Genomic DNA, 26,444 nt, shown 5'->3' on the forward strand with positions numbered 1-26,444 from the left:
GTATGAGGTTTGTGAGACAACAGATGCAGAAACGATACACCCAGAATTACAGATATCATGCTGTACACTAATTAAGGGAGGCAATATTACTGCACAATTGGGATTTTTCCTGTTCCATCGAGCAATAGACACAGGACTCAGTGCTGCATACCAATTTCAGCAAATGTTCCCTTCTTTTGAGGGGATATTCCATCCATATATTCCACCTCCTAACTGGAAAGAAATGTGAACATTCGACAATTGGATGCTGTGCATTCCTCCAATTGCATTCAAAACAACCCACACAGACTGCAAGCCATGTGTGATGCACATGAATGTGCACACTGTTGCAGAACTGATTATTTGTCTATGCCACAAAGTTTATTGCCAGAGGTTAATAGGCATATGCATGCCATTGTCTACTGTCCTTTAAAATATGGATTGCGTTTTGTAAGAATGTCCTTTAGAAAGCCTTAACTGTATATAACATAACATTTACACCCTGTTGAATGTTTGTTTGCCATTATGACGTCTGCTTATTTATTGGTTAAACAGCCAACAAATCAAACTACCCAACAAATAGATTAAATATAAACAAAACATTGTGCATAAAAAGGAGGAGATAAAAACGTAGGCATGGAAAGATTACTTATCACTATCAACCTTCAGCATTAAACTGTTATTCTACGTAGCATCCCAAAATAGTATCCACTATATCAAAAATATATCCATCATATTTAGAGTGCACAGTAAAAGCTTTCAAAAGAAGCCCACCGGAAAGACTCTATAAACATAAAATGACATACATTGTGTGTTCTGATTTCCAATTGTGAACGTGATATTTCAATTAGTTAATTGTGACTACCATATTGATTCTACAAATAGATCCTTCCAAAGCCATTACACCAGGAGGTGGTTAGAAGAAACATAATTTAAATAAAATCCCTGTTCTGAACAACAGTTATAATCAATTAAATCAAATTTTATATAATTTGTGGGAGAATATATCTTCATGCCAGATTGTTTACAATCAACAAGCACTTAAACAGGCGGATTTTAATCTGTCCTTTCCTAATTCTCTGCTACAAGCTAATCTCGACTTCTCGTTGACTTCAGCTTAGTGTACATAGTAAGACACATGTTTGTAACTATTTGGAGATGTATATGAGACACTATTCTGTATTAAGTTCAGTGACAAGGATTTTCGGAGACAAACTTGCCTCATTGATGCAGAAAACCCACTTTGCTTTGGCTCCTGACTACCGCCATTGAGAGGCCAAGGATCCCATTTACAGTTTGGGGACAGAGGGGCATATTATCAAGGCAGGCGATATGAGATTACCGCCGCTTTTGCGGCCGTTTTCGGCCGAAAAGCGGCAATAATTTTATCGCCCTATTAGCAAGCTGTCACTAACAGCGGTGAGCGAAAGCTTGTAGGAGATAGCGACCGGTTTGAGGCCCGCTTTGCATGTCAGCAAACTGGGCGTACCCAACCTGTTAGCGACTGAAAGCAGTCGCTAGCATTGCTATCGCCTATTATCAACGCAGGCGTAGCAATAAAAAAAATCGCACTAAGCGCGAATATTGCCAAAACCTAACGCCTGCTCAGACCACTTCTTAACCTGTATATCCAATGGGAGGTGGCTATTCAGGTTAAGACCCTACTGGCGTTAATGCCTGAATATCGCTGGATTCCCAGCGATATTCACGCATTTCTCCGCTATCGCCGGATATTTTATCGCTTTAGAGATAAACGTTGCTAATAGCACGTTATCTCTGTGATAAAATCCGGCGATGCGCGGCGATAAAAAAAATATTGCTAAGCTCGTTTAGCGATAAATATCGCTAGTTGTTGATAATATGCCCCAGAGTACTCCATCACAAACGAGTCAGAGAACACTCTTCACCAAACCGACCGTCCCTCCCCATATTTAAGGACAGGATGGCTTCCAGCTTTCCGTTGACAGAGCACCTGTTGGCTCTGTTGTCGGAAAGCTTCCTTGGCAGCCCCAATGTTTATGTCTATTGGCATGTGGGCATTACACTGCCTGCCCTATTTAGGGAGGAACTTGTGATGTCCTTTTTTTCTTTCCATCACTGCCAGATAATACTGAGGGATGAGGGAATAAATAAATAAATAAATAAATATTGACCCCTTTTACCCAGGGAAATAACTCCCTGGGTGCGATGGGTGTTTCTTCCAAGGTACAGAGATCACTGCTGGGCCAGTGATAATATTTAAATTTGGCAGATGATAGTCTATCAGGCTTGCAAACAGAATGTTCTCCTTCACCCTGACGGACAGAGTGCCTTCACCAAAATCTAGATCAGGCTCTACGAATGTAATCTGATATTAGTATATTCAAACATCCTTATTTCATATTTGTTTTATGGTGAGAATTCCATATTGGTGTCAGGCTTTGAACTGTACTTATATAGTTTTCTAATACACTTGGCTGCTCATTTAAAAGGTGAATGTTAAAAACCTTCTAATTTGGAAGCTTTGCCACAAATATTAATTACATGTAGCTTTGCTCACAGGTCTTGATCTTCCAAATGATTTTTGTTGGGTTTCTCTTTTTCTGGTAATCTCATATAATCTAAGATATGTACCAACACAAAGGTCCTGTGATGTTTCTCAGTAACAGGAGAGATATTTCCCATTTTAGTGCTAATTAGGAGCCTTTGTGATGAGATTCTATTTTATTCTTTCTCCTGTTAACATGAAAAATGAAATAAATCACTCGTTGATCTGATGAAAGCATGAACATGAGAATGAAGGGACATTTTATTTTTAAACAAAACACATTGACGAAGTTAGTTAGCATTTTAATTTGTAATTCATTAACTGTAAACTAAAGTGCCTGGCAGTCTTGTCCATTAGAAAGTACAAGTTCATGGAATACAGATTGTGGCAATCCCCTGTATAAAAATGTAAATATATGTCTCAAAATCTGCTTGAAGTGATTTCCTAAAGTATTCCTGTTAAGAGTTAAATACTTGAATTACCCCTTCAAGTTATAACCAGCCATTTCTCCAAACTGATTTATCAAATTGAACAAGTAGTAAGAGGGCGTCTCTTATGCATTCAACTGTGTCACTTTCAAACAGAAATAATTTCATATCAGTATCACAAATCTTTAAAAAAGTAATTGTCATATTCCCTCAGTATTTAATAGTAACAGTACCAATGGCAATACAAAGTATCATTATAATGACCTGTTCCAAATTCTAATGGATTATTATTATTACAAGCATTTGTAGAGAGCATGAATACCTGAAGGCATCTTAGAGCTAGCAGTATCGCACAGATAGCAAACAGGGGGGTTTAAGATGCAGCATTTTGAAACAGCCAGGTTTTTAAAAAGCTTTCAAAAGGGAAGATGTTGAGTCACTGATTGAAGATGAAGAGGGAGGGTGTTCCATAGGTTAGCTGCGTTGTATGAAAAGGAGTGGCCTTCACATCTTTTCTTTTCAATTCTAGGAATTGAGGCCAAGGATAGGTTGGCAGATCGCAGATTTTTAGCAGGAAGATGGAAAGAGATGAGAAAATTATTGATCGGGGGCTCTTTTGCCCAAAGTGTCTTGTGAGCCGTACACAGGGATTTAAATTGTATTCTCTTGGAGATAGGCAGCCAATGTAAGGAAATCAGTGTGGACCTGGCCAACTGCTTTTTGGAGATGCTGAGCAGCATCCGAGCTGCACAGTTATGTATCTCTTGTAATTTCCTTATGGTTGACTTGGGGCCCTCAGTAAAAGGAATTTCTATAATCCAGGCGGGAATGATGCAGAGCCAGAACCATGAGTCTCCTCACCATGGCGGGAAGTGGAGTTGGGACTTTGTGCAGCATCCTGAGAATGCCGTAGCAAGTTGCTGACAGCTTTACTGCTTGATGGTCAAATTTGAGGGAATTATCCAGCCCCATGCCTAAGCTTTTGATCTTTGTCAAAGGGGCATGTGCAGAGCCGATGCAGTTTTGCCATGCCAATCCAAAGTCTATGCTAGCGGTGTTGCCCAGGAAGTGAGCACGGTTTTATCTCCATTGAGCTTGAGACAGGAGTGTTCCATCCATTTTGCCACTTTCTCTAAACACGGTTTAAGGCAAGAAGGGACATTCTGGAAATGATTCAGAGAGAAAACCAGTTGAGTATGCTCAGCATATGTGACAAGGTTGATCCCAAATGGCGTAGCAATCTCTACGAGAGGTCTCAGATATACATTAAAAAATGTGAGGCTCAACAACGAGCAATGAGGCACTCTGCAGCTAAGAGGCAGGCTCATAGAGATGTTGTCTTCTTCAAAAACCTGGAAAGTTCTACCTTCTAGGAAGGACTGTAGCCAGGTGATAGCAGCTCCGGGACTTTCATGTTTCTGAGTCTGTTCATAAGGGTATTGTGATTTACAGTATTGAAGGTGGATCTTGAGTCAAGGAGGATAATAGCAGCTGTACTTCCTTGGTCGAGAATTTTCTTAGACTCTTCGACCACAGTAAGAAGAGCAGTTTCCGTGCCGTGTAGTGGCGAAACCCAGTCTGGGTGGGGTGAAGAAAATTATGGGTTTCTAGAAACTTTGACAGGATCATGTTGACATATTTCTCTAGAACCTTGCTAATCCCGGGGAGAAGGGAGATGGGGCAGTAGTTGCTCAGAGTCCCAGGGTCCAAGTTTGGCTACTTTAGCCATGGCTTGTTTCCAGTGTAACGGACCTTTACCAGTGGAAATAGATTTAACAGCTCGATTATGACCGGGATTACTACTTTAGCTGCCTTTAGTAATTAGCAGTGCATAAAAAAAAGAAGCTACATATGGCAAAATGTTATTTTTTTTACACTGTGGGTAATTCGTAGAAAAAGAAAATATTTATGAAAGTTTCGGCACATTCTGTGCTAGAGCATTTTTTAAGTCTGTCTTATATTAAACATATTCTAAAAATATTGTTGCACAAATATCTAACCGCTCTTACGCATGTTTAATTTCTGCACTACAAGCAATGTCTGCAAACATTCTTTCTCTTTCATGTGATAGAAATACACACTAGGGATTTAAGTAGATTGTAGGCAGGATGATGAAGTGACAGTGTATTATAAGGAATAAAGTACCCCCTATGTACACTACTAAGATATTACAAGTCACCTCAGAATTCCATGACCTTTTAAAGGGTCGTAGCCTTCTGCTTCATTCACCTATGTGGTCAAAGAACTCCTTGCTGACTTGCAATGTCTTTTTTTTTTTTTACAAAAATACAATATATAGCCCCATTTACTAAGACACTTAGCATGAGTGAATTATACAGCACATTCACCCAGACTTGGAGTTCAGTCTTACTGGTACTTTATTAAGTATTCTCAATGTATAATTTAATTATATATGTATGTATTTCCTCCCTCAGGGACTATATTAGTAATATATATAATTTAAAGAGATACAAATGTTTCTGAATGAACCTTTAGCTGCCTATTCTGGGGATATGAAAGCAAAGATTAGTGAATTCATTCTGGGAACCCAAACTGGTAGTGTAAAATGAAGCATTGTCTTGTTTAAAATCTCTGTTGCAAGAAATCCCAGTTGGGAGGAGGAATACCAAAATGGCAGAAAGAGGTACCTGGAAAGGGGATGTGTCCAAGCGGCAAGAGCTACTGACTTTGGAACCTGGGGATCCATGCTCGGATCCTGTCCTTGGCACCTAACTCAACAATGTGGGAATCTGGGCAAATGCTTAATTTACTGCGACCAAAGAAATAAATGTGAAATGAAATGTTTGTAAAATGTATTTGTTTAATCGCCACTTGATGTATACAATCTGGTGGAACATTACTAAGCGTATCACTTAAGGTACAGAGCTAGGTTTGTGTTACATAAATGCAATTACATACAGAGAGGTGAAATGCCAGGAGATGATTTGTGGGATCTGGCTGCTAGATCCTCGTCTACTTGATGGGGACTTTTTTAAGGGATGAACGTTTGAGCTAATTAAGTTCTTTACTCTATTCTATTGGTGCCTGTTCTGAGGATTTGAATTTGAAGATTACGAAGCTGATCTTGATCGAGTTGTAAACAAAGATGTCTGGTCTGTTCCAGAACCACAGTTGCCATGTTCCCAAGCTGACTACAGAGGCATCTTAATAGAAGAGTGTACAGATTATATATGTCATTTGTGGTGTCCTGGTAGAAAGTCCTAATTGTCTTGATTATGATTTTCCCTAACATACAGAATCTCAATGAAGCATTATATGTAACATTGGTGCATTACAATTGTGGTGTCTCATCTATCCATTCTATACAATATTAATACTGTTGACAGCTCTGAAGTTGTCATGTGATGATGGGAGCAAGCTGAGATTGAGTAGTCATGCAGATTTTTGAGCATCTAGAGTTATTTGATTCTGGGCTTAAGTATTTAGCCTCTCTCCTGTGAGTGAGTAGTCCATAATGAGATGTATACTGCAAACTCTGTGTGCATCATGTTCTTGAGTATTTACACTGATTAAAACATTAAAAAATAATAAAGAAAGAAATCAAGATGAGAGGGTACCTTTTCCACAGGTCACTGGACTCTGGAATGGAGTATCAAGAGGTATCCAAATTGGGCGCAGTCACCACACCTTAAAATGATATAATTACTGTCAGGATCTGGACAAGGCTGTCAAGTGAGGGCTACTCTCTTCAGACTTCAGGCCCCTAATTTTGCTAAATTCATTTTTGTTGGCCTTCGGACTCTGTGTACTTTACCACTGCTAACCAGTGCTAAAGGGATTGTGTTTCCTCTCCTAGAAATTGTTTGATTCACTTATCGACAATTGGTGTGTTTAATTTACATAGAAGTCTCTAGTAGAGTTATTAGATCTCACATCTATGGGGTGATCTTACTCCAAACTTTTTGCCTGCTAGCCTCCTCTTTTCGCTGATTTCTTTTGTTGGCCGAAGCCATCTGAGCACTTTATCACTGCTTACTAGTGCTAAAGTGCATGTACTTCTCCCATAAAGTTGATGACATTGGTGTATACCTGATTGGCATATCTGCTGTACCGGCCAGTCCCTTGTAGAGTGGTATGCCATATATCCAGGGCCTTTACTTCAAATGCTACTAGTGGGACTGCAGCACTAATTATGTCATGCCTGCAAGTAGCCTTTCAAACATGTCTCAGGCCTGCCCTTGCAGGGCCTGTGTGTGCAGTTAATTGCAACTTCGACTTGGCTTGCAAAACTACTTCCCAAGTCTTAGACTCCCCTTTTAATATACATAGGCCACCCGTAAGGTAGGCCCTAGGTAGCCCATAGGGCAGGGTGCTGTGTAAGTAAAATTTAAGACATGTATTGGTATGTTTTTATGTCCTAGTAGTGACAAAATAAATATTCATTTTTCACTACTGTAAGGCCTACTCTTCTCATAGGTTAGCTTTTGGAATTCCTTAATACACTTTTAAGAGGTGTAATTCCTGAAAGAAAGGAAGAAAGGAGTGGCTGCATCATATTTCATAACTTTGGAATTGTATTGATAAATCCTCCTAACTGGTAAAGTTAGATTTAACATTTCTCTGTTCTTACTGTCCTGTGTGCCTGCAGCCTGTCTCTAATACACATATAGGCTGGGTGAGAGCTACACTTTTTGCATTCCCTCTATGCTGCCATAAACACAGGAAGGGTAGATGTGACAGAGAACTACTCTCTATTCATCTTTCTTTGGATAGCTTTTCGTGGACAGGAAAAGAGAGGGGAGAGCTGACACTTACAGCTGAATAGGCAGTATCTTGTTTCTCATATAAAGGGCTGCTACCCCCAGCTGATAGTCTCAAGCCAGAGCTGCGAAGAAGGGGCCTCCGTGCCCTTTAAAGACCCTTCTTTGAAGACACCCCACTTCAAGTGCACAACTAGGTATAAGTACTGGGCTCTGACCCTACCAAGACAGTACACTACAGGACCTGTGAAGAGCTCTGCCAGGAGTAAAGGCTGCTGTGCTACAAGGATTGCCACTCTGTTTGACTGCTGCTCTGGAAGCACTGCTTTTCTGCTTTGCTGTGCTGCCCGATTCCTGCTGATCTCTGCCCTGCTGAGGACAAGGACTGGACCCAGCTCACTTGAACCCAGAATGAATCCAAGCACTTGCTGGCTTGCCCCCTGTTCCTACGTCTCGGGCCCATCAATACCTCCTTAAATCCTGCAACAACACCTGGACTCTGCCACCTATGAGTCCTGCTGTGACAAGTGGTGTCCATGCATGGAGGTGCCCTCAAAAGGTGATTTCTGCTGTGCTGATCGATCAAAACTAACACATTGATGACTTTTTGCCAATTGGAACCAATGCATTGCCCTTTGATACCAATGCAGTTGCCGCTCGACCACATTGCTTTGACGGACAGCAGGGCTCGCAATGGTGTACTGCTCGGCTCAATGACGACTCATAGCTGGCACCAAAAAGGGGTTGGTAGATGAAGCCTCCATTGATTGCGCAGATAGGCACTAACGCTTCACCTCCATCCACAGGATTGATGATGATGCAGCGCCTCCTTGAATTCTCGAATCGAATCTTCAACATCTACTTCATATCCTACCACTACAGTACACTTCTGGATCTTTGGATACTCTGCCAGGAAGAAAGGCTGCTCTGTTTCTGAAGGACTGCGACTCTGTTGGACTACTGCTCTGGAAATACTGCTTTCATGCTGTGCTGATCTGCTGCCCTTCTGGTCAGGTGAGAAGGATTGGACCTATATCACTTGACTCCCAGAACCAAGAGTTACTTCCAGGGCTAGCGGACTAGCCTCTTGATCTGAAGTTTCAGGGCCTTAACAGACTTCCAACTATCCTGATTCTGCACCTGTACTCTGGCATTTGTTAGTCTACCCTGCAAATGAGTGCCACTCCAGTCCTTGACCCTTGGAAGTGGGGCTAAGGTGGTTGTTCAACCCTTCATCACCGCTGCAGGGATGGAACCGGCGCATCCCTGCTACAGCGTGATCAGTACCGAAGCACCTTCACCACTGTGTGGATCGGAACCAGCGTATTGTCCCTCTTTTACTGCATCAGCGTTGCTTGGAGACTCAGCTCCGCTTTCTGAACCACCACTGCGTGACGATCTTTGAGTAAAGGCCTTAAATCTTCCTCGACAACAGCATCAAAGCTGAAACTCTGCATCCATTGCATCAGAGCCAAAGCGCTGTCGTTGCACCGCCAGGACCAGCGCATCGCCGCTGAACCTGTGGATTGACATCGGAGCATCGCCCCCTCTAAGCTCCACAGACTTTTTGTTGACAAGACCTCTGACGTTGACAAGCCCTGGCTTAAGTACTTTTGCTCATGGGACCCAACTTTTTCCCTGTAGATAGCCTGCGCTCCATCGTGGTGGGCCTGAACGTTTGACTTTGTCCATATTCATCAAGACCAGATATCCCTTGTTGGTGCTTAGTGCTTTTTTTTACTATTTTCACGTAATTCTTCTAAAATGTATATCTTCGGCTCTACCTATTGAATTTTTGTAATTTTGGTGTCAAATAATTTTTTTAAATATACATTTTTCTAATCTGGCTTGGGATTTTTCTTGTGCTGTGTTTTCACTTGATAATTTTTTATGTGCTGCATAAATACTTTACACATTACTTCTAAATTAAGCCTGACTGTTTGTGTGCCAAGCTACCCAGGGTTAAGCACAGGTTGATTTAGTGACTTTTAGTGGTTCACCCTGCATGTCATTGTGGTTGGTGCTTGACTGCGGGTCAACCCGAAGACAACTAGCCAACCAATTTCTCACAAATATTTTCCATCAAAGATCATGAGATGGGGGAAGGGTTTGGAGGCAGTTATACTGAGGGATTTGAGGGAGACAATGCTCATGAAACGCTTCAGAGAGCAACAGACAAATGTATCAAGGCAATGTTATGTTATTAAAATGTAATATAGTGCACGACTCACCCATCTTACAGCATTGTTAGTGAGAGAGCAGATCTTGAAAATAATATTTTTGTTCACTGTCAGCAAGTGATGTTCCTTTAGCAATGAGGCAGAACAGGGCCGGCTTTAGGGCAGTGCGACTGCTGCGGTCGCACTGGGTGCTGACCTGTGGAGGGGGGCGCTGTGTTTAGCAATATCTTATGATGGGAGAGTTAAGGGGCACTTTGGCAGGTGGTAGGCAGAGAATCAGAAAAGGTGGTCATTGGATGTGGGGGCGCCAAAAGTGATTGTCGCGCTGGGCGCCATCAGCGCTAAAGCCGGCCCTGGGGCAGAAGAGGTGCCAGGAGGAAGACTGAGAACAACCCTGGCTGCTGAGTTTTGGACTACCTGTTTTTTGGCTACCAGCATCTCATTTGCTGCAGCCAAAAGAGCATTGCTGTAGTCTAATCTGCTTACTACTAGGGCTTGCACTAACGTTCTTCTGGCAGATGTAGGGAGATATGGAAATATTCTGAGCAGAAGACGCATATTGTGATAATATATTCCGGTGGTGGCCATAATGTGATCTTTCTTCGTGAGGGCTAGGTCGATTTTTATACCAAGATTCTTAACAGATTATTAGGGCATAAGATAGACCCCAGTTGGAGGGGCCACCACTTATCTGACCGGACAGAGCAGGCCTTGCCGAACAGTACAATCTCCGTCTTGTCTTCGTTCAGTTGGAGATAATTGTCATTCATCCAGTTGGAGATGGCTAACATACCCATGGCAAACAGCTCTTTAGTAGCAGCCAGGTCTGATTCGAACGTAAACATTGGCTGGGTAGCACCAGCATAAGAGATTATTTTGAAGCCATAAGACGCTATAATCTTAGGAAGGGGTGCCACATAGATATTAGGTAGAGTAGGGCTCAAACAAGAGCCCTGTGGGACGCCCATGTCTAATCACATTTTGCGAGAGGTGTAGGGGTTGAGAATGACAGTTTGAGAGATTAAATATCTCTAAAATAGCTGAGGCAATCAATTCGGATAAGGATGCCATTGCTTTGGGAGGGCAGGTGTCCAGAGGAGAGCCTGATTTAGAAGCAGCCAGGGATCCACAAATGCCCTCTAAGGTAAAGGGTTCAAACCTATTTAAGGTGAAAGTTCTGTTTGTCATCAGATCGGCTTCGCTACCGGTATTTCCAGATATAGTAGAGAGCGGAGAGTTACATTTTAAATAGATATTGGAGATTTTCTCCTCAAAAAACTTGGGAAGAGAGTCCCAGAGTTCATGCCCCTGGGCTAGTGAAGTCTTGCACAATTTTGAAAAGCACTTTAGAAGAAATGCCTGCCTGTTCCATTTGATTAGTGATAACATGTTGTCTCAGGATTTTGATATTTAGATGATATCAAGATAATGCTTGTTTATAAAAGTCTCTATCATTAGGTATTTTGGTTCTGCACCATCATCTCTCTAACAAGGGATTTTCTCCGCTTTTTTGGCTTTAAAAGCCAAGAAAGCGGAGATAAAATTATCTCCCTATCAGCAACAGGGTGCTAACACGCAAATTCGCATGTTAGCACCCTTTTTCTCTACGCTTCCCCTTGCATCTCTAATGAGATGCAAAGGGGGCGTTCCAGAGAAAAATAATAGGAGAAATGTTGTTAAGCGACATTTCTCCTATTATCAAGGATTTCGCTAACCCTGTTAGTGATAAAAAAAGCAGCGCTAACCACGGTTAGCGCTGCTTTTTTTACACCTGGTATTTTCCTGACTTAGCCATGATATCCTATGGAAGGTGGATATCATGGCTAAGTTTGTGAACCCCTATCATCAAGCTAACGCCAAACTTTGAGAGATTATCGTTGGTTTTCCAGCAATAATCTCTCATTTGGCAGTTAGCGCGAGGATATTTATCACTTCTGAGATAATCCTTGCTAATAGCAAGTTATCTCTGCGATAATTTCCGGCGATGCTTAGCGATAAAAAAATCGTTGCTAAGCCTCGTTAGCGATAAATAGCGCTAATCGTTGGTAATATGCCCCTAACTTCTTACGCACTGATTTTTCCAGTTTTTACTCAGTGGTAAACCAAGCAACAGAAGGACGCGGTTTGGTGGAGCTACCTTTTTTGTAGGGTGCTGTTGAATCCAGAGCCTCCATTAAAGTAGTTTTAAATATGTCCAGAATGTCATTGACCTCAAAAATGTATACTGGCAAACTAAAGTGAAATGATTCACTGAAACATTCGGGAGAAAGTAGGTGCCAAGGCCTGCTAGAGTTTTTAGCCTTTCTACTATTTGACTTTGTGTTAAGTAGTTGAGAAGACTGAGCATTAAAGGGAATCAAAAAGTGGTCAGTCCATGTTAGAGGCATTGGTGCCTCGTATACAATATGTTCAGAATTAGTGAATAGTAGATGACCTGCTAGGTGAGTAGGGCTTCTGATACGTTCAGACAGACCAAGCATTTCCAAGTCTGCTATTAGCTTCACCACTTCTGAGTTAGTGTAGTCTTCGCCGTGGTAATTGAAGTCACCCAGGGAAGGGAAGAAATATCTCTTACTCCCAGATTTGAGCTTCATGACAATTAGAAGGTATTGTGAAATGCAAGAACTTAGGCAAGAGAAAAAATGATTCAAGAGGCCCAAGACATAGTTTTGTACCAACCAGACAGAATATACATGTGAGAGACATAGACTTGTCATTCAGCTGGTTGTAGATAGATGCAGCCTGGCGGACTAAATCATTTAAAATATGCAAAATATAATGGCAAACATAACCCACATGCTACATAACAATGTTGGCAAAGGCTAATATGCCCTCTGTGCATCTTTGCTGCTAAATAACACAAGGACATTTGTTCTGTCTAATAGTGAAAACCCATGTGGACTGAGGTTTCATTTCATTCCACTGAGGCAAAATGAATAGGGATATGTTTCCGACTAGTGCTATTCTACAGCATGCCGACAGTTCTCTCCCAGCATACCTCCACTTATTTTCTTGTCTTACATGGCAATACCCAAGCACAACATGGGGTGCGTAAGGATGACATAAAGACCTACCTTCCTCTGATGACCAGTGATGCCACCCTCAGCTTTGCCTCTATATTCTTTAGTACTCATTAATACCCGCTCTTAGTTGGCCTTTGTCTCAGAGATACTTTCTCCTTCTTCTCCATCCCCTTTTTGGTGGTTCTCCTCCCAAATGAATGTCCTGGGCAAAGTGGTTACCCCATGAAACATCATGATTCCCCCTTGTTAAGAGGGGATAATCCCCTTTGGGCTATATTGATTACAATCCTAATGTAGACTGGTCATGGGTGAGGCCAGTAAGGGGATAAAATAACAATTAGGTCAATGTTGCACAGTAGTGTGTTTAAGTACAATTAGCCTATTTGTCCTGGTAGATTATTGTACCTTTGTTGAGTGATCAAACCAATTTCCAAGAAAATAAAGATGGGGTTAGACACTAATCCTGGCACTGTAGCCTGAAAGTACCCAATGTAGAATATTAAAATAATTAAATATTAACACATTACAGAACGCACTAATGAGAATAGATGCACACAGATGCAATGCCTCACAAAGAAAAGCTAATGAGGTCCACTTGACCCGGCAGATTAGCCGCCTAAAGTAAGAGGTGAAAAAGGCATTGCCCACACTGACCTACCATTTTCAAATATTTAATATTTCAATACTTATTTTTTTTCTATTATTATATATATATTTTTTTAGCAACGCAGCTCTTACCTCCATGACATTATTCACATCAGTGAAGAAAACATTCACAGCAGGTCGACCAGAAGACCTAGTCATACATGTATTTTCTCACAACAACCCCTGAATCACGATCTTCCTTAACATACATAGAAGGCATTGAATCGAACATCCTAGGAGCTTTCTCCGTAAGCTTGCAGAAAATTTAAATGCTGTAAATGGATCCGCTGTCAGAAAAATAGGTAATTCTCTTCATCATTATTGGAGCAAATAAGCAGATTTGCGGCAAACAAGATATCAGTTAAAATCTGCAAGACATCTCATGATGAAAAAACACTAAATAGAATTATTATCTCAAAATAGTAATACATGAATCATTGTAATGTTATTATTAACAGTATTTATTTATTTATTTATTTAAAGAGTTTTATATAGCGCTGGCTAGACCCGGAGGTATCAGAGCGCTTTACATGAGGTTAAACAAAAAAAAAAATTACATCAGTTTCAATTTACAACAGTTGTTAGAAAAACAATTACAAGAGCATAGAGAACAAGATAAGTGGAGTGTTGAGGGGAAGGGGGTAAGGGTAGAGGGGTGAGGGGGAGATACAGCAGAAAGACGAAGGAAGGTCTGCCCAAAGTCCGGCTGGGTAGGTGACGGTCGAGGGGGAGTCCCAAAACCCATCTCCTCTATAACTATCAGGTAGCTCCACTGGGCTTTGGCCAAATAGCTAGGTCTCAAGGAAAACATTAAAAGAACATGGAGGGCAAAATAATGGAGCGTAGAGGGGAGGGTGAGAAAAGGGAGGAAAGGGGATATACAACAAGGAGAGATGAAAATAAGTCTGTCTAAAGGCCGACTGGGTAGGTGACGACCAAGGAGGGAGTCCACGGCCCATCTTCCCTATAGCTAAACCAGGTAGCTCCATCGGGCATCAGACAAAATAGTTCAGTCTCAAAACATTGAGAGAAGAGAGAAGGAGAGACATAGATAGAGGGAGGATGTGGGAAGAGATGGCAGGAGAGAGGAAAGGAAGTCTGGATAAAGACCAACTGGGTAGGTGACATCCAAGGAGGGAATCCCCGACCTTTCTCCCCTATAGCTAAACAAGGTAGCTCCATTGGGCATCAGGCAAAATAGCTAGATCTCAAATGACAAGGGAAAATTCACGGGTAAGCAGGGTGGGGACTAGGGCCAGGACAAGGTGAGGACAGAGGTCAGTAGCAGGCAAGTGGAGAGGAGTAGAGCAGGGAGGAAAGAAAGAATTGCAGATGTTCGCATAAGGGTAGGCGCAGTCCTGGACAGGCAGAGTAAGTCAAAGTTCATCAGGGGGGGGAGAAGTCATACAATTTCGACCATGATGGGGTCAGGCATCCTTAGACCCTGTTCCATATGGAGTGTGTCAGGAGCAGCGGAGCTTTTCACGGATGGGGCGCCCATTAGTTGTTAAGAACGGCAACAAAGAACACCCCCGGCGTCCCTGGGCGCCCTGCCCTGTAGGTGAGCTGGGACACATTGGGGGATGCCATTTTGCCTCACGTATGGGTGGGGGAGGGGGGGCACTCACCTCGCTTCTTCAGCAACCAGAAGCTCAGGGCAGACAAGCTGGCAAGACCGCTGAGGCAGCAGGCGGGTAATACCTTAGGACACTGGCAGGGCGTCTCATCACAGTCAGGGGATTCCCAGAGGATGAAATCGCCCCCCCCCCAAAATTCAAAATGGCGGTCCTATACTTCAGAGTCTGCAGGAGCCATTCGCAAGTCACTGTTGCCTCCCACTTGGTTACGCAATACCTGCTCAGTCCTTATTCTGTACTTCTCGCTTCCCGCTGCGTTGACCAGTGTGAATCAGCCTGTCAATTCGGTCACACTGTTTTGCCGTCCATGCTCTGCAGCCTCTATCCTTCCGACGCTATGCCCAGTCCAAGCAGTGCTGTTCTGTTACCGGTATTGCCTATGGATATCGTGATGGCGTGCTAATTTTTTCAAATGCAGTCAATGCGCGGGAGTAGGGAGCCGATCACACAGCGACCGCCTTGAAACATGCATTATTGGATCTTACAATAACCAGGGCCAGGCATAATATATTTTGAGGTGCTGTGGTGCATTGTAATTTCATGCCTTCTTTTGCCCCACGATTTCTGTGGCTTGTTTCAACTGCCGCTTTTACCGGAGCTGTCGGCCATTTGGCACAGGGGTCCGGTGCTTCACATCGCCATATTTTGTTATCACCCTGCAGTGTCGCATTATGCAATAATTCCAGAAGCCATTTCTGCAATAGTTATCTACGCATTTCTGTTGCAGCGTTGCCTTACTTGTATGCGCTCCTCCTGCATTCCGTTCCCAATGCCCAGTCTGATATTCAGACAGCACAGGGCGCCGCCATCTTAGCCAGCACAGGGTAGCTCCCGGAGGTAGCTTTCAACTCCGTATTTCGGTCGTTAGCTGCAATTCTCCTCACAGCTCTCGCTCCTTTTAATTTTACCTTTTACAGCCTTGGTAGTCTTAAGAAACAACCTGATCCCATGGAAAATAAGATATAAGCACTGCGGTTTTTACCATTACTAAGTAAGCAAGAAAAAGGCTTACTATGAGTTGAAGGGGTCAAAAGCATAAGAAGGATAATTATTAGTTGGGGGGTGACCATCTTAAATAATAAATACGATACTTGACAGAGTGAACTTTAAAAGTAATTGAATTAACACAAGCTCAACCCTAGTGGATCAGCTTGGCAGGCTTGCCCTAGTCTGCTAGAGGTCTTGATTGAAAAACTTTTCTAAGTTCTAGGCTTTCAGTGGGAGGCAGGGGAATTCCAGCTAGACACTGTAAGGAGTTCCAGGATCCCCGAAACAGCACTTGGAGGTCAGGACTCATTCAAGAATAGATCTCCAGCAGGGTCTATTGCAGGTCCAGTTGGAACTAATCAGCTGGGATGCCTAAGGAAAAAACCCTACAGCTTTTTGGTCCCCTGTTGCTTGAAACAGGTCCAGTCCTTCAGGGCTCCTCTCGGGTAACAGACAGCAGGTCCAGCCTTCTTTTGAGCTTCCTCAGGTTCAGAAAGTATTCTGAGGTGAGTGACTAGAGGTGCCACATTTATGTACAGGACTAGCTAGGCAGTGGGATAGCTCCTTGGCATGCCCTAAGCAGTAGGGGTAAATAATCCTGGGGCCAACCGTATGCCATTTGTTTTCAGTAGTTCCTATTTTCTTAAAGGAAACATTAATGCCTGACACCAGCTAGTTGGTGGGGGTGACTCTGGGCGTCTACCTAGCCAATGGGGAAAACCTTCCCAGGGCATTACTCTAATCACTTTTGCAGCATTTCCTGTGTGACTTACTACAAACAAGCCCAGTGTGTCCCTCTCAGCCTATATCTGAAATGTTGAAACCTTTTTGGCCTCCTAAGGGTATAGACAAGGAAATAAACATCCCCTGGATTGGGGCTGCTCCCTTTTTACAGAGAATGGTACTTGCCTGACGGGGAGAATAATAGAAGGAAAATGCCCAGGTGTCAGCTGTGACCTGAGAGAGGGGAGGCAGCTTTGAGCTAAATTAAGTGCATGGGTCCACCCCAACTGACCATCCTTTTAAAGGAAGAAAACACCTCCTCATACCCAGCCTTTGTCTCTGCTCTGGGTGCAGTTTCACATCTCCTTAGGGCTTGGGCACTCAGAGGGCTGCAGCTGAAGGCCTTTGCAAATTAGCCTCTAGAGGCATTAGGCAGGGGAAAAGTATCTCTGTAAAAGAACACTTTCCTTCATATTTCTCAAAAATCCCACTTCACTATCAAAGTAGGCTTTCAATAAATACTAACAAGCATTCAGGCCTTGCCTATGAGTGAAAGTGCCTTTTGTGATATTGATGGCTTTAGGCACTTAATGAGTCATCATATATGCACTCTGTTACTAAACTTTGCACTTGTGCATTCATTTGGCAATCTACATACTCATTCTTGCATTCACTAACTGATGCAACTGCAATAGAACACATCAACGGAATACTACATACAAGATAAATTAAAAGAAGTAGAAAAAAGAAACATGATGCTGTCTTAACACTGAGGACATATACATGGAATAACAAAGCTAAATCTAAACATAGCAGCTGTGTCCATCTTGCAAAGGTGTTGTAAAAAGTCTATCATTATTTAAAAGTTCAAGCATACCCACCAACTTTAGAACCAACATTTTGGCGATCTTGAAATGATGAAACAATGATACACTGTGGACAACATCATTCCATAATGGTCTCCTGGCTTAGAGGAAGTGGCCACATGGTATGTTGTGCACTGCAAATGAAGTAAACAGAAAACAAGCAACCTGTTAGCACTTACTGGAAAGCCGGATAAAAATAAAATGAAGAGGACCAAATAAAAGGAAAAAGGAACTTTAAAAGGAGTAAATTCAAAACTAAATGAGTGGCCAGCCAACCCCAACAGCAAAGGACACTCATTTGCAGGTGAATGTACACATATAATCCCAAAATTCCATTATTTACAGGGTAACAGAGCCAATGCCTGTGTATGGACTAAACTATTACCCCGTGCAGTTCCCTGTCATGGATATAAGCAGAGTTTAAATGACACTGAGATAGACCAATGGCAGAACAGAGCTGACCTAAAGTATCTCTATATAATTATGAGGATATAAATGTATAAATATGGATGCATGTATTTTTTTTAAATCATTTTAAAGTTACAAGATCCTGTTACACAGCTAAAAAGAGATTCTAGCAAGAATTCCTACAGCAGAAATAGTTTCCTCTGGGGCTTGTCAGACGCAGTAGCCATCACCAAAACCGTTCACTAAAAAGGTAATCTGTGACATTTAATGTAACAAAATACTGTGTGGGCAGGATAACAGAGAAATAACAATCTATCATTAAATGCCAATGGATTTTAACTTACTTTTCAGAATCAATAAGTCAGGCCTAATGCATTTATCATATAATTTTTGTAATGAACAGATCAGATCAATAACAAGAGAAATATTGTTTCCTAGTGGGACAATCAGGTCTATAGCTGTTATTTATGGGTTATCAGCCTAACCAACTGAGGACTACAGCACTATAACTAACTTTTCACTCAGTAAAAACATCAGGCATATAGTTATAACATTCCATAGTATACAAAATGACAGCTGGCAAAACAAAATACTATGGGCCAGATGTAGGTAGCTAAATACCGGTCGGTAACGGCCGAAAACCAGTGAATTTCCCATTACCGACCGGTATTTAGCCCTTTCCAATGTAGGAGGCTGTAAATAAGGATTCTGTGATTTACCGATTCCTTACTTTAAGGAATTGGTAAAATATCGATTCCTCATTTTAAGTAATCGGTAAAATACCGATTCCTTATTTTAAGGAATCGGTAAATTACTGACTCCTTAAAACCTATGTAGGTAGCACTTAAGTGAGTACATTTTTGCCTTAAGGATTCGTTATTTACCACCAACTACAAGGTGGTGGTAAATACTGAATACCTTTAAAAAAGCAATTATTAGCTTTTTTCAAAGTGCCATGTGGCAGACATACATGCCGTTAGGGCATGTACGTGTGCCACATGTGCACACATGCTCAATTCAGGGGTGCACCAGGGTGTCAATGTGACACCCTGCCACCCTTGAATATGCTCCTGCTATTAAAGATTCGGTATTTACCGAATCGGTAAAAGTGAATGGCTTCCCATTCATTCCTATGGGCCTTCAGGCCCATAGGAATGAATGGGAAGGTATTTCTTATTACCGAAACGGTATTACCGAATCGGTAATAAGGAATATTACGAATCAGTAATTTTTACCGAAATTTTTACCTACATCATATTTACTGATTCCTAAATACCATATTGGTAAAATTCGGTATTTAAGAATCGATAAATTGAGATTACCTACAGTGGGCCCTATATCTCCCAAATTGGCCTAACAAGGATTCTGACGGTATAAATCTTCCATACCCATGGTTTCTCAGAGGGGAGAAAGCAGTATCAAAACCTTTGACAACTATTGTGATAAGTGAGATTACATGTAACAAAAGACCTATCTGCAGGCTTTAATACAGAGTGATAACAATCTACCTTTTAGTCACTTTTGACTTTAACATCAATATGTAAGGCCTGCTGTCTTTATTAGAGGGCATCATTGTAAACAATACGACCTACAGCTTTTATCATTGGCTTGCCACTGTAATAAATTCAGGCCTACTGTGTTGGTCCATAAGCCTTCCCACATGGCAACCATCAGGCATATCTTAATAAAATTATAAATATTTAAAGATAGAGTTGCCTCAATAAATATATAATCCCTACTAATACATCCTATTAAGAATTACCATTGTGCAAATTGTCTGTCCCCATGGTTTGTTCAGGTGAGTCACCAACACCTAAAAAATGGCTTATTATAGTAATGTGTGAGATTCTATGTAACGAAATACTTGCCTACAGGCTTTAGTCTTGTGTAATAACAACCCTTGCTTAAAACCTATTGCCCTTAACACATGTTTTTCACAGTAAGTAAGCAAGGCCTACTTGCTTTATCATAATTTTTCATTATAAACATATCACACCAAAGGAGCATAACTTTTTCTAGTGAAATACTAAGGGCTCAACCCTTTACCAATGACTTGACACTATATACAACTCAGGTCTACTGAAGTATGCATAGGCTGGCAACCATCTGGCGTACATTTATAAAATTATAAATGCGTTCAAAATAGAAGCTGTCAAAACAATGTACACCCTCTCTCAATAGAGCCTGACAAGAATCACCAAAGGCAAATTCTACTCCCAGGGTTTGTCAACAGCAAACCCTTGCCTATCACTATGGTAATGTGTGAGATTACTTGTAACCAAATACCTTTCTAAGGCTTGTAACTTAATGTGATATCAATCCACTCTTGGAGCCTATTGGTTTTACCATATGTTTTTCACAATAAACAAGGCAGGACTACTACCTTTGTAATAACTTTTCATAATAAACAGGCCTGACCTATTGTTTCGTTCATAGCATTTCCCTGCACACCATTCAGGGTTAAAGCGGTTGTCATTGGCTTGTCACCATAACCAACTCAGGTCTACTGAACTGAGCGTAATCCACAGGCAACCATCAATCATATAGTCAGAAAGTTGCAAATGTATACAAAAGTGCAGTTGGCAAAGCAAATCGATATCACTCCTAACAAGACGTAACAAAAAAATCTCAATATGCAAATCATCTGTACTCATGGTTTGTCAGAGCGGTAAACCGACACCAAACTCTTTGCGTTCTAAGGTATTATATGAAATTTCATGTAACAAAAACATACTGGTAGGCTCTATTTCAGGGTAAAAACAACCCTTAAAAGCCTTTTGACGTTAACAATATGCTTTTCAGAATCAATATATCAGGCCTACTGCCTTTATAGTACCTTTCACACTAAGCAATCAGGCATAAAGGCTCTATCATTGGCTTTTCACCATAATCAACTCAAGTCCATTTCAATAAGCATAAGCTTTCCAAAAGGCAACCATCTGGCTTACAGTCATAAAAGTACAAATGTATACAACATTTTACAGTAGGAAAAATAAAATTAGATTTCTTGCCAGAGAGACTAATAAAGACTATTGCAGTGCATATCTTTCTATTCCCACAATTTCTCAGGTGGATCACCAACACAAAAATACCCTTGCCTACTAAGTTAGTCTGTAAAATTTCATATACCAAAATACCTCCCTATAACCTTTAGAACAGCATAATAACAATCCAGACTACTACAATAATTTGGGAAATTCCATACAACAAAATACCACCATATAACCTTTGGTACAGTATAATAACAGTGCAGTCTACTGTGGTAATCTAGGAAATTCCATGCAACAAAATACCCCCTATAACCTTTAGTAGTGAAATAACAATTGATCCTAAAAAGCCCGTTTTTAAACACATGCTTTTCATAATAAGTGTGTTGGGCTTACTATCTTTATTATAACATTTCAAAATCAACAGGTCACACCTACGAAATCTGGCATGGAACTGATGAAGCCTTCAAGAATGACCTTACACATTACCCAACAGTGGCCTATTCAAGTGCACCTACACTGGTAACCATCATGCATACAAGATGTGGAAAATTCAGCTTACAAAATAATATACCCCCCTGTCAATAGGGCCTAACATGAATAATCACAATGAAAACCTGCAAACCTTTAAGAGTAGGTTGCCATCACCAAAACCTTTGCCTACTAAAGTAATCCCTGAAATTGCAAGTAACAAAATATCTGCCTATATCCTATAACACAATGTGATAACAACCAACTGTTAAATGCATGCTGGATTTAACATGCACTTTCCACAGTTAATAAGATAGACCAACTACCTTTGCATAATGTTCATAAAAACAATGCCAGACCTATAGCATTGGACATAACGTTTCCAGTGCATCAAAGAGGCATATAGCATGTTACTATAGCGAACTCAGGTCAACAGTTTTGAGGGCAAGCTTTTCCACAATGCAAACATCAAACATAGGGGCCCATTATGATCGCCCGCCAAAAACCACCGTCCGACTCTGATTTCCCCCCCGCCACATTACCATGGCGGGGGGACCCCAGCGGACGGGAAGTCTGTCTGCCGGTTTTCTGCCGGTAGGCAATCCACCCGATTGCCTACCGGGCGGAAAAGCAGTTTATATGGTGGCTGTGTCTAGTAGACACCGCCATCCATATTACTATGCAGGCTGGGATGTGCCTTTCCGTGGCGGGAAAGGCAGGCGGTTCTTAACATTGAGGGTCCGTAGCAGGCCCCCAGGGATTCTGGGGGATGGTGGGTGCACATGGTATCCCCCAGCAGTTCCATTCACAACATGGCAGGCACCGCACGGTGCCTGCCATGTTGTGCATGGAAGTGCACAACATGCCTTCCTGGCATTGTGGCGGGCGATGCTGACTGCATCGCCTGCCACAATGTCAGGAATGCTGGATGCGCCCGCCACTGTGGCGGGCGCATCCTAATGTGATTCAATGATGATATAGCATGGACATCACTATAATCATGTTTAGTATCCTCTTTATGTCTACCACACTTCTGCCCACATATGAACAACAATGATGGAGTACGTGATAACATCTTACAGGGCACGTCTTTCAATAGGGCAATGTATTGTCTAAATACAATTTGCTAACATGACTACTATTACTCAAATATCTTCCTAATGGCTGCAACCTGTTGGACCTCGAGAGCCAAGATACATTTATTGTCACACACACTTAAACCTTAATAAATACAGACTGAGATCCAATGGTTTTTCAATTGGTGCCCTTGCCATCCAATACTGACTCCATGTATTTACACACGTCGATGGCTTCATACACATAAACTCCACACAATAGACTGAGACTTGTGTGTTTCTCTCAGACTTTGTCCCACATGGAGGCTCCTACCCCCTGCCAATAATGAGTTCTGACACAGTAGATCGATGTATGGCTACTTCTATTGACAATCTTTTGGAAGTGAGGAAATAGCCTAGCTACACACCGCAATAAATTTGCTTCTGCGGTGATTCACATTTTACCATCTCTTCCATTTTAACAGAGCGGGGCCTCATTTTTCCCGAGCGGGTGCTGGGTGAGGTGAGGTGACTTCCCACATAACGCTGGGTGAGTATAGCGATTCTACGATATTACTGCGACTATTGTCACACAACCTAGGAGGACAGTTGTCTCCTGGTAAACAAAGAGACTTTCTGCCTTTGTTTAATTTTCTGTTGTTTGTACTGTTGTCTTCGTCACTTAGGGATCATTGTAGACACATTTTTTGACACCATGTATTCTGTGCACATTTCTCTTTCTTATAGGGAAGGACGATTAATTCATTTTTCCACCAGTATACATTTGGGACCCAAGTTCCTGGTAGGAATATGTTGATTCGATATTGCATGGCTTCACTTTCACACTTTCATTCATCTTGCAGTTGCTATTAGATCACGGTCCTGAAGAAAGCTGGATAAAATTGATCCATACAGCTGAAACATGTCGACCACTCTGCACTGCGCCAGTATATAGTCATATTTTCAGACTATTAGGCGTCATTTTAATCTTGACACTAGAACAGTGCCTATTAAACAGATTTTCTGTTCTAGTAGTTATTTTTAACTTTGTCACTCACTTTTCTCACAGCACTGCACACCATCAGCACCTACTTGAAATACACTGTGGCTAGAGATCTACCTCGGAAATCCATCTCTGCACCATCATTTGATGGGTTGGGCACGATTTGGATCTACCATCCGTATCCCACGTGATGATATTCCGCCACAATGGTGGGCTGATGGGAGTTTTCAGCCTCGTGTAATTTTTTGGTGTCTCATGATCCCTTTTTGTTCTTAGTTTCAGAGCAGCACACATCTTCTCTGACCTTACATCTCCTGTTTATTGTTTCTCATTACAGTTTGGGTTGTGAGATGTTGAGGTCGTTAAACTAACCCACAGAGACCCCCATATCTTTCCCTTTTTCTAGCATCCTAATGTCCCCCATGGGACCCCAACTCTTATGGTGGGCAGTCCCTTTTTGGGTCGGGATGGCAGGCGGACAAAGTCCGCCCGCCATCCTAATGTGCCCCATAGTGTCATAAAATTAGAAAGGTAAAAATAGTTACAGTTTGCTAAACAGACTACTGTCTCTCCTAAAATGGCTTAACCAAGAGTCACTCAGAGCACAGTTTGTCACACTGGATGACAATACCTACTATGACAATCTGTGAGACTCCATGTAACAGAATACCTATTGGTAAACTTTCATATGGAGTAATAACGATTCACACTTAAATACCTATCGACTACAACATATCCCTTTCATAATAAGTATGTCAGGCCAAATTCCTTCATCATAACTTTTCATAATAAATATATTAGGAATATAGCCAAGATCATTGGCTTTGCACCACAACCAAATCACTCCTGCTGAATGGAGTATAAACCTTGGTATAAGCCAAAAAGTGCAATATAAGCAGCCTTTATAGTGAGAGTACATGCCTACGATCCAATCGAATCCTGTACTCAGGAAAGCCCACATGTTGGTGAATATAAGGTGCTCTCTCTCACTAGGACTACGAAAGCTTATTTTGCTGATCACATAATATCAGATGACAATTGCATTGTCGAGCAAGACCTAAAAATTCATGTAGATAAGTGTAGCCCTGGAATTGTACACATAAAACTGAACTCTGAAGTCTAAAGTTAATAGCTGACCTCCTCCCACCTGTGCTGCTGCCAGAGAAAAAACAAACACTATAAATGATTGAGTTATTTAAGACACTAAAAGCATTACAATATCGTATGTGCACCCTTGAAATGTCAAGCTCAGGCAGTTGCATAAATAAACAAAATGATCACATCTCCATTGTTGGCAAGCACACTTTTTGTCGAAGCACACAACTTCTGCCCAATTAAAGCATGTACTCCTGGATACCAACATGAGGGCAGAGCTAAAGCCCTTCTACTGGCGATTGTTCTTAAAGAAAGTTTGTAGATTAATCACATAATGTCTGGTGACAACTGCCTTGTCAAGTCAGACCTTGAAAGAGTTCCTGGATTAAGTGTCTAACTGTTATTAGCTGAAGATAGAATCATTAAGTTTAATAGTGCATCTCAGTGTTTCTATCTGGGACAGCCAGCCTTGCTACTTTGAAAATAACTTTAGGGTGTTATTCACTGTAATGTTTAGCATAACATTTCTGCATGTCCTACTTTTAAATAACACACACATTGACTTATGGGTTACACGGCCTATATAGGGGTGACTTATTAATAACTAAAAGGAAGGTTTGACGTGACAAAACTATTAATTTTGACAGGTTGAATTCTAGGTTTTACTTTGCTACATAAAGGCTTCCGTGGTAGGCTTGAAGACATGCTTGCAGTGCCACTATAGGTGATGGAACAATAGGTGATGCAGTCCACTAGCAGCATTCAATTTACAGGCCCTTGGTACACTTGTACAATGTACTAGGGACATAGACTAAGTTGAATACGCCAATTCTGACAATATCTAGTCAACTACCTTCAACTGTGGAACACAGACACTTTACTACTGCACAGCAATTATAGATATGGTAACATCTGGGCATACACATTCAAAAGATTTTCATTTCCTACAAACATTGAGATGGGGAGTCCTAAATGTTGTGTGCTGCTCACAGATTCTGTTGAATGGCTACCTAAGAAACCAGTTCCAAAGCTAAGACAATTGAAATCAAAGTCTCAAAAGAAGGATTTCTTAAGACAAACTTTTACCTTAACATGGAGCACATGCAAGATGCACATCCCAATCCGACTTTTGAAGGCATCCCACCTATTTCATGTCGCCTGTCAATAAGCCCCTTCTGAGCTCCTTGTCCATTGCAGGTTCTTGAGCAGTTCTAGGGATGCAGCACATTTATGCTTCACACGGGTCTATTCCCTCCGGTGCCACACCCATATGTGAAATCATACGAGTGCCAGTCTTTTTAGAGGGGGCTTTTACAAAGTCTTTTATTCAGTGGGATACAATTTCCACTCTTATCTTGATGAAATGATTGACCAGTGATTTGCAAAATTGTTGTTAGGGGATTGATTCAGGTGTGCTCAGTTCTAAAAATCAGACCCAATTTGTAAATGGTCTGTCAGATATTGAAATGGGAATCAGACTATATATTCTTTGCATTTAATATTGTTGTTGGGAACATATCAGCTAAGTTATGTGGGCATTGAGAGCATATATAATTGTACTTCGACTCAAATTTAAAGAAGCATTTGTCTGAGCACTTTAGGTTCTTTGATAGACCATTTAAACTGTTTGGAAGAGTGGCAGGTCTGCTAAAGCCGAAATAAATTAGGGGGTCAAAGGCATGTGTGATCCAGTGGTTGAGGATTGTGAA

The 26,444-nt window shown here is 41.5% G+C and overlaps 1 protein-coding gene across 1 annotated transcript in view; it reads left to right on the forward strand.

The window, feature by feature from the left end:
* The window catches only part of LOC147678458 (extracellular calcium-sensing receptor-like), a 128,254-nt gene that overhangs the window by 81,479 nt on the left and 20,331 nt on the right, over positions 1–26,444 (forward strand). The window lies entirely within an intron of this gene.

The sequence above is a fragment of the Lissotriton vulgaris genome, chromosome 12 (genome assembly GCF_964263255.1).
Source record: "Lissotriton vulgaris chromosome 12, aLisVul1.2, whole genome shotgun sequence".
Taxonomy (NCBI): domain Eukaryota; kingdom Metazoa; phylum Chordata; class Amphibia; order Caudata; family Salamandridae; genus Lissotriton; species Lissotriton vulgaris.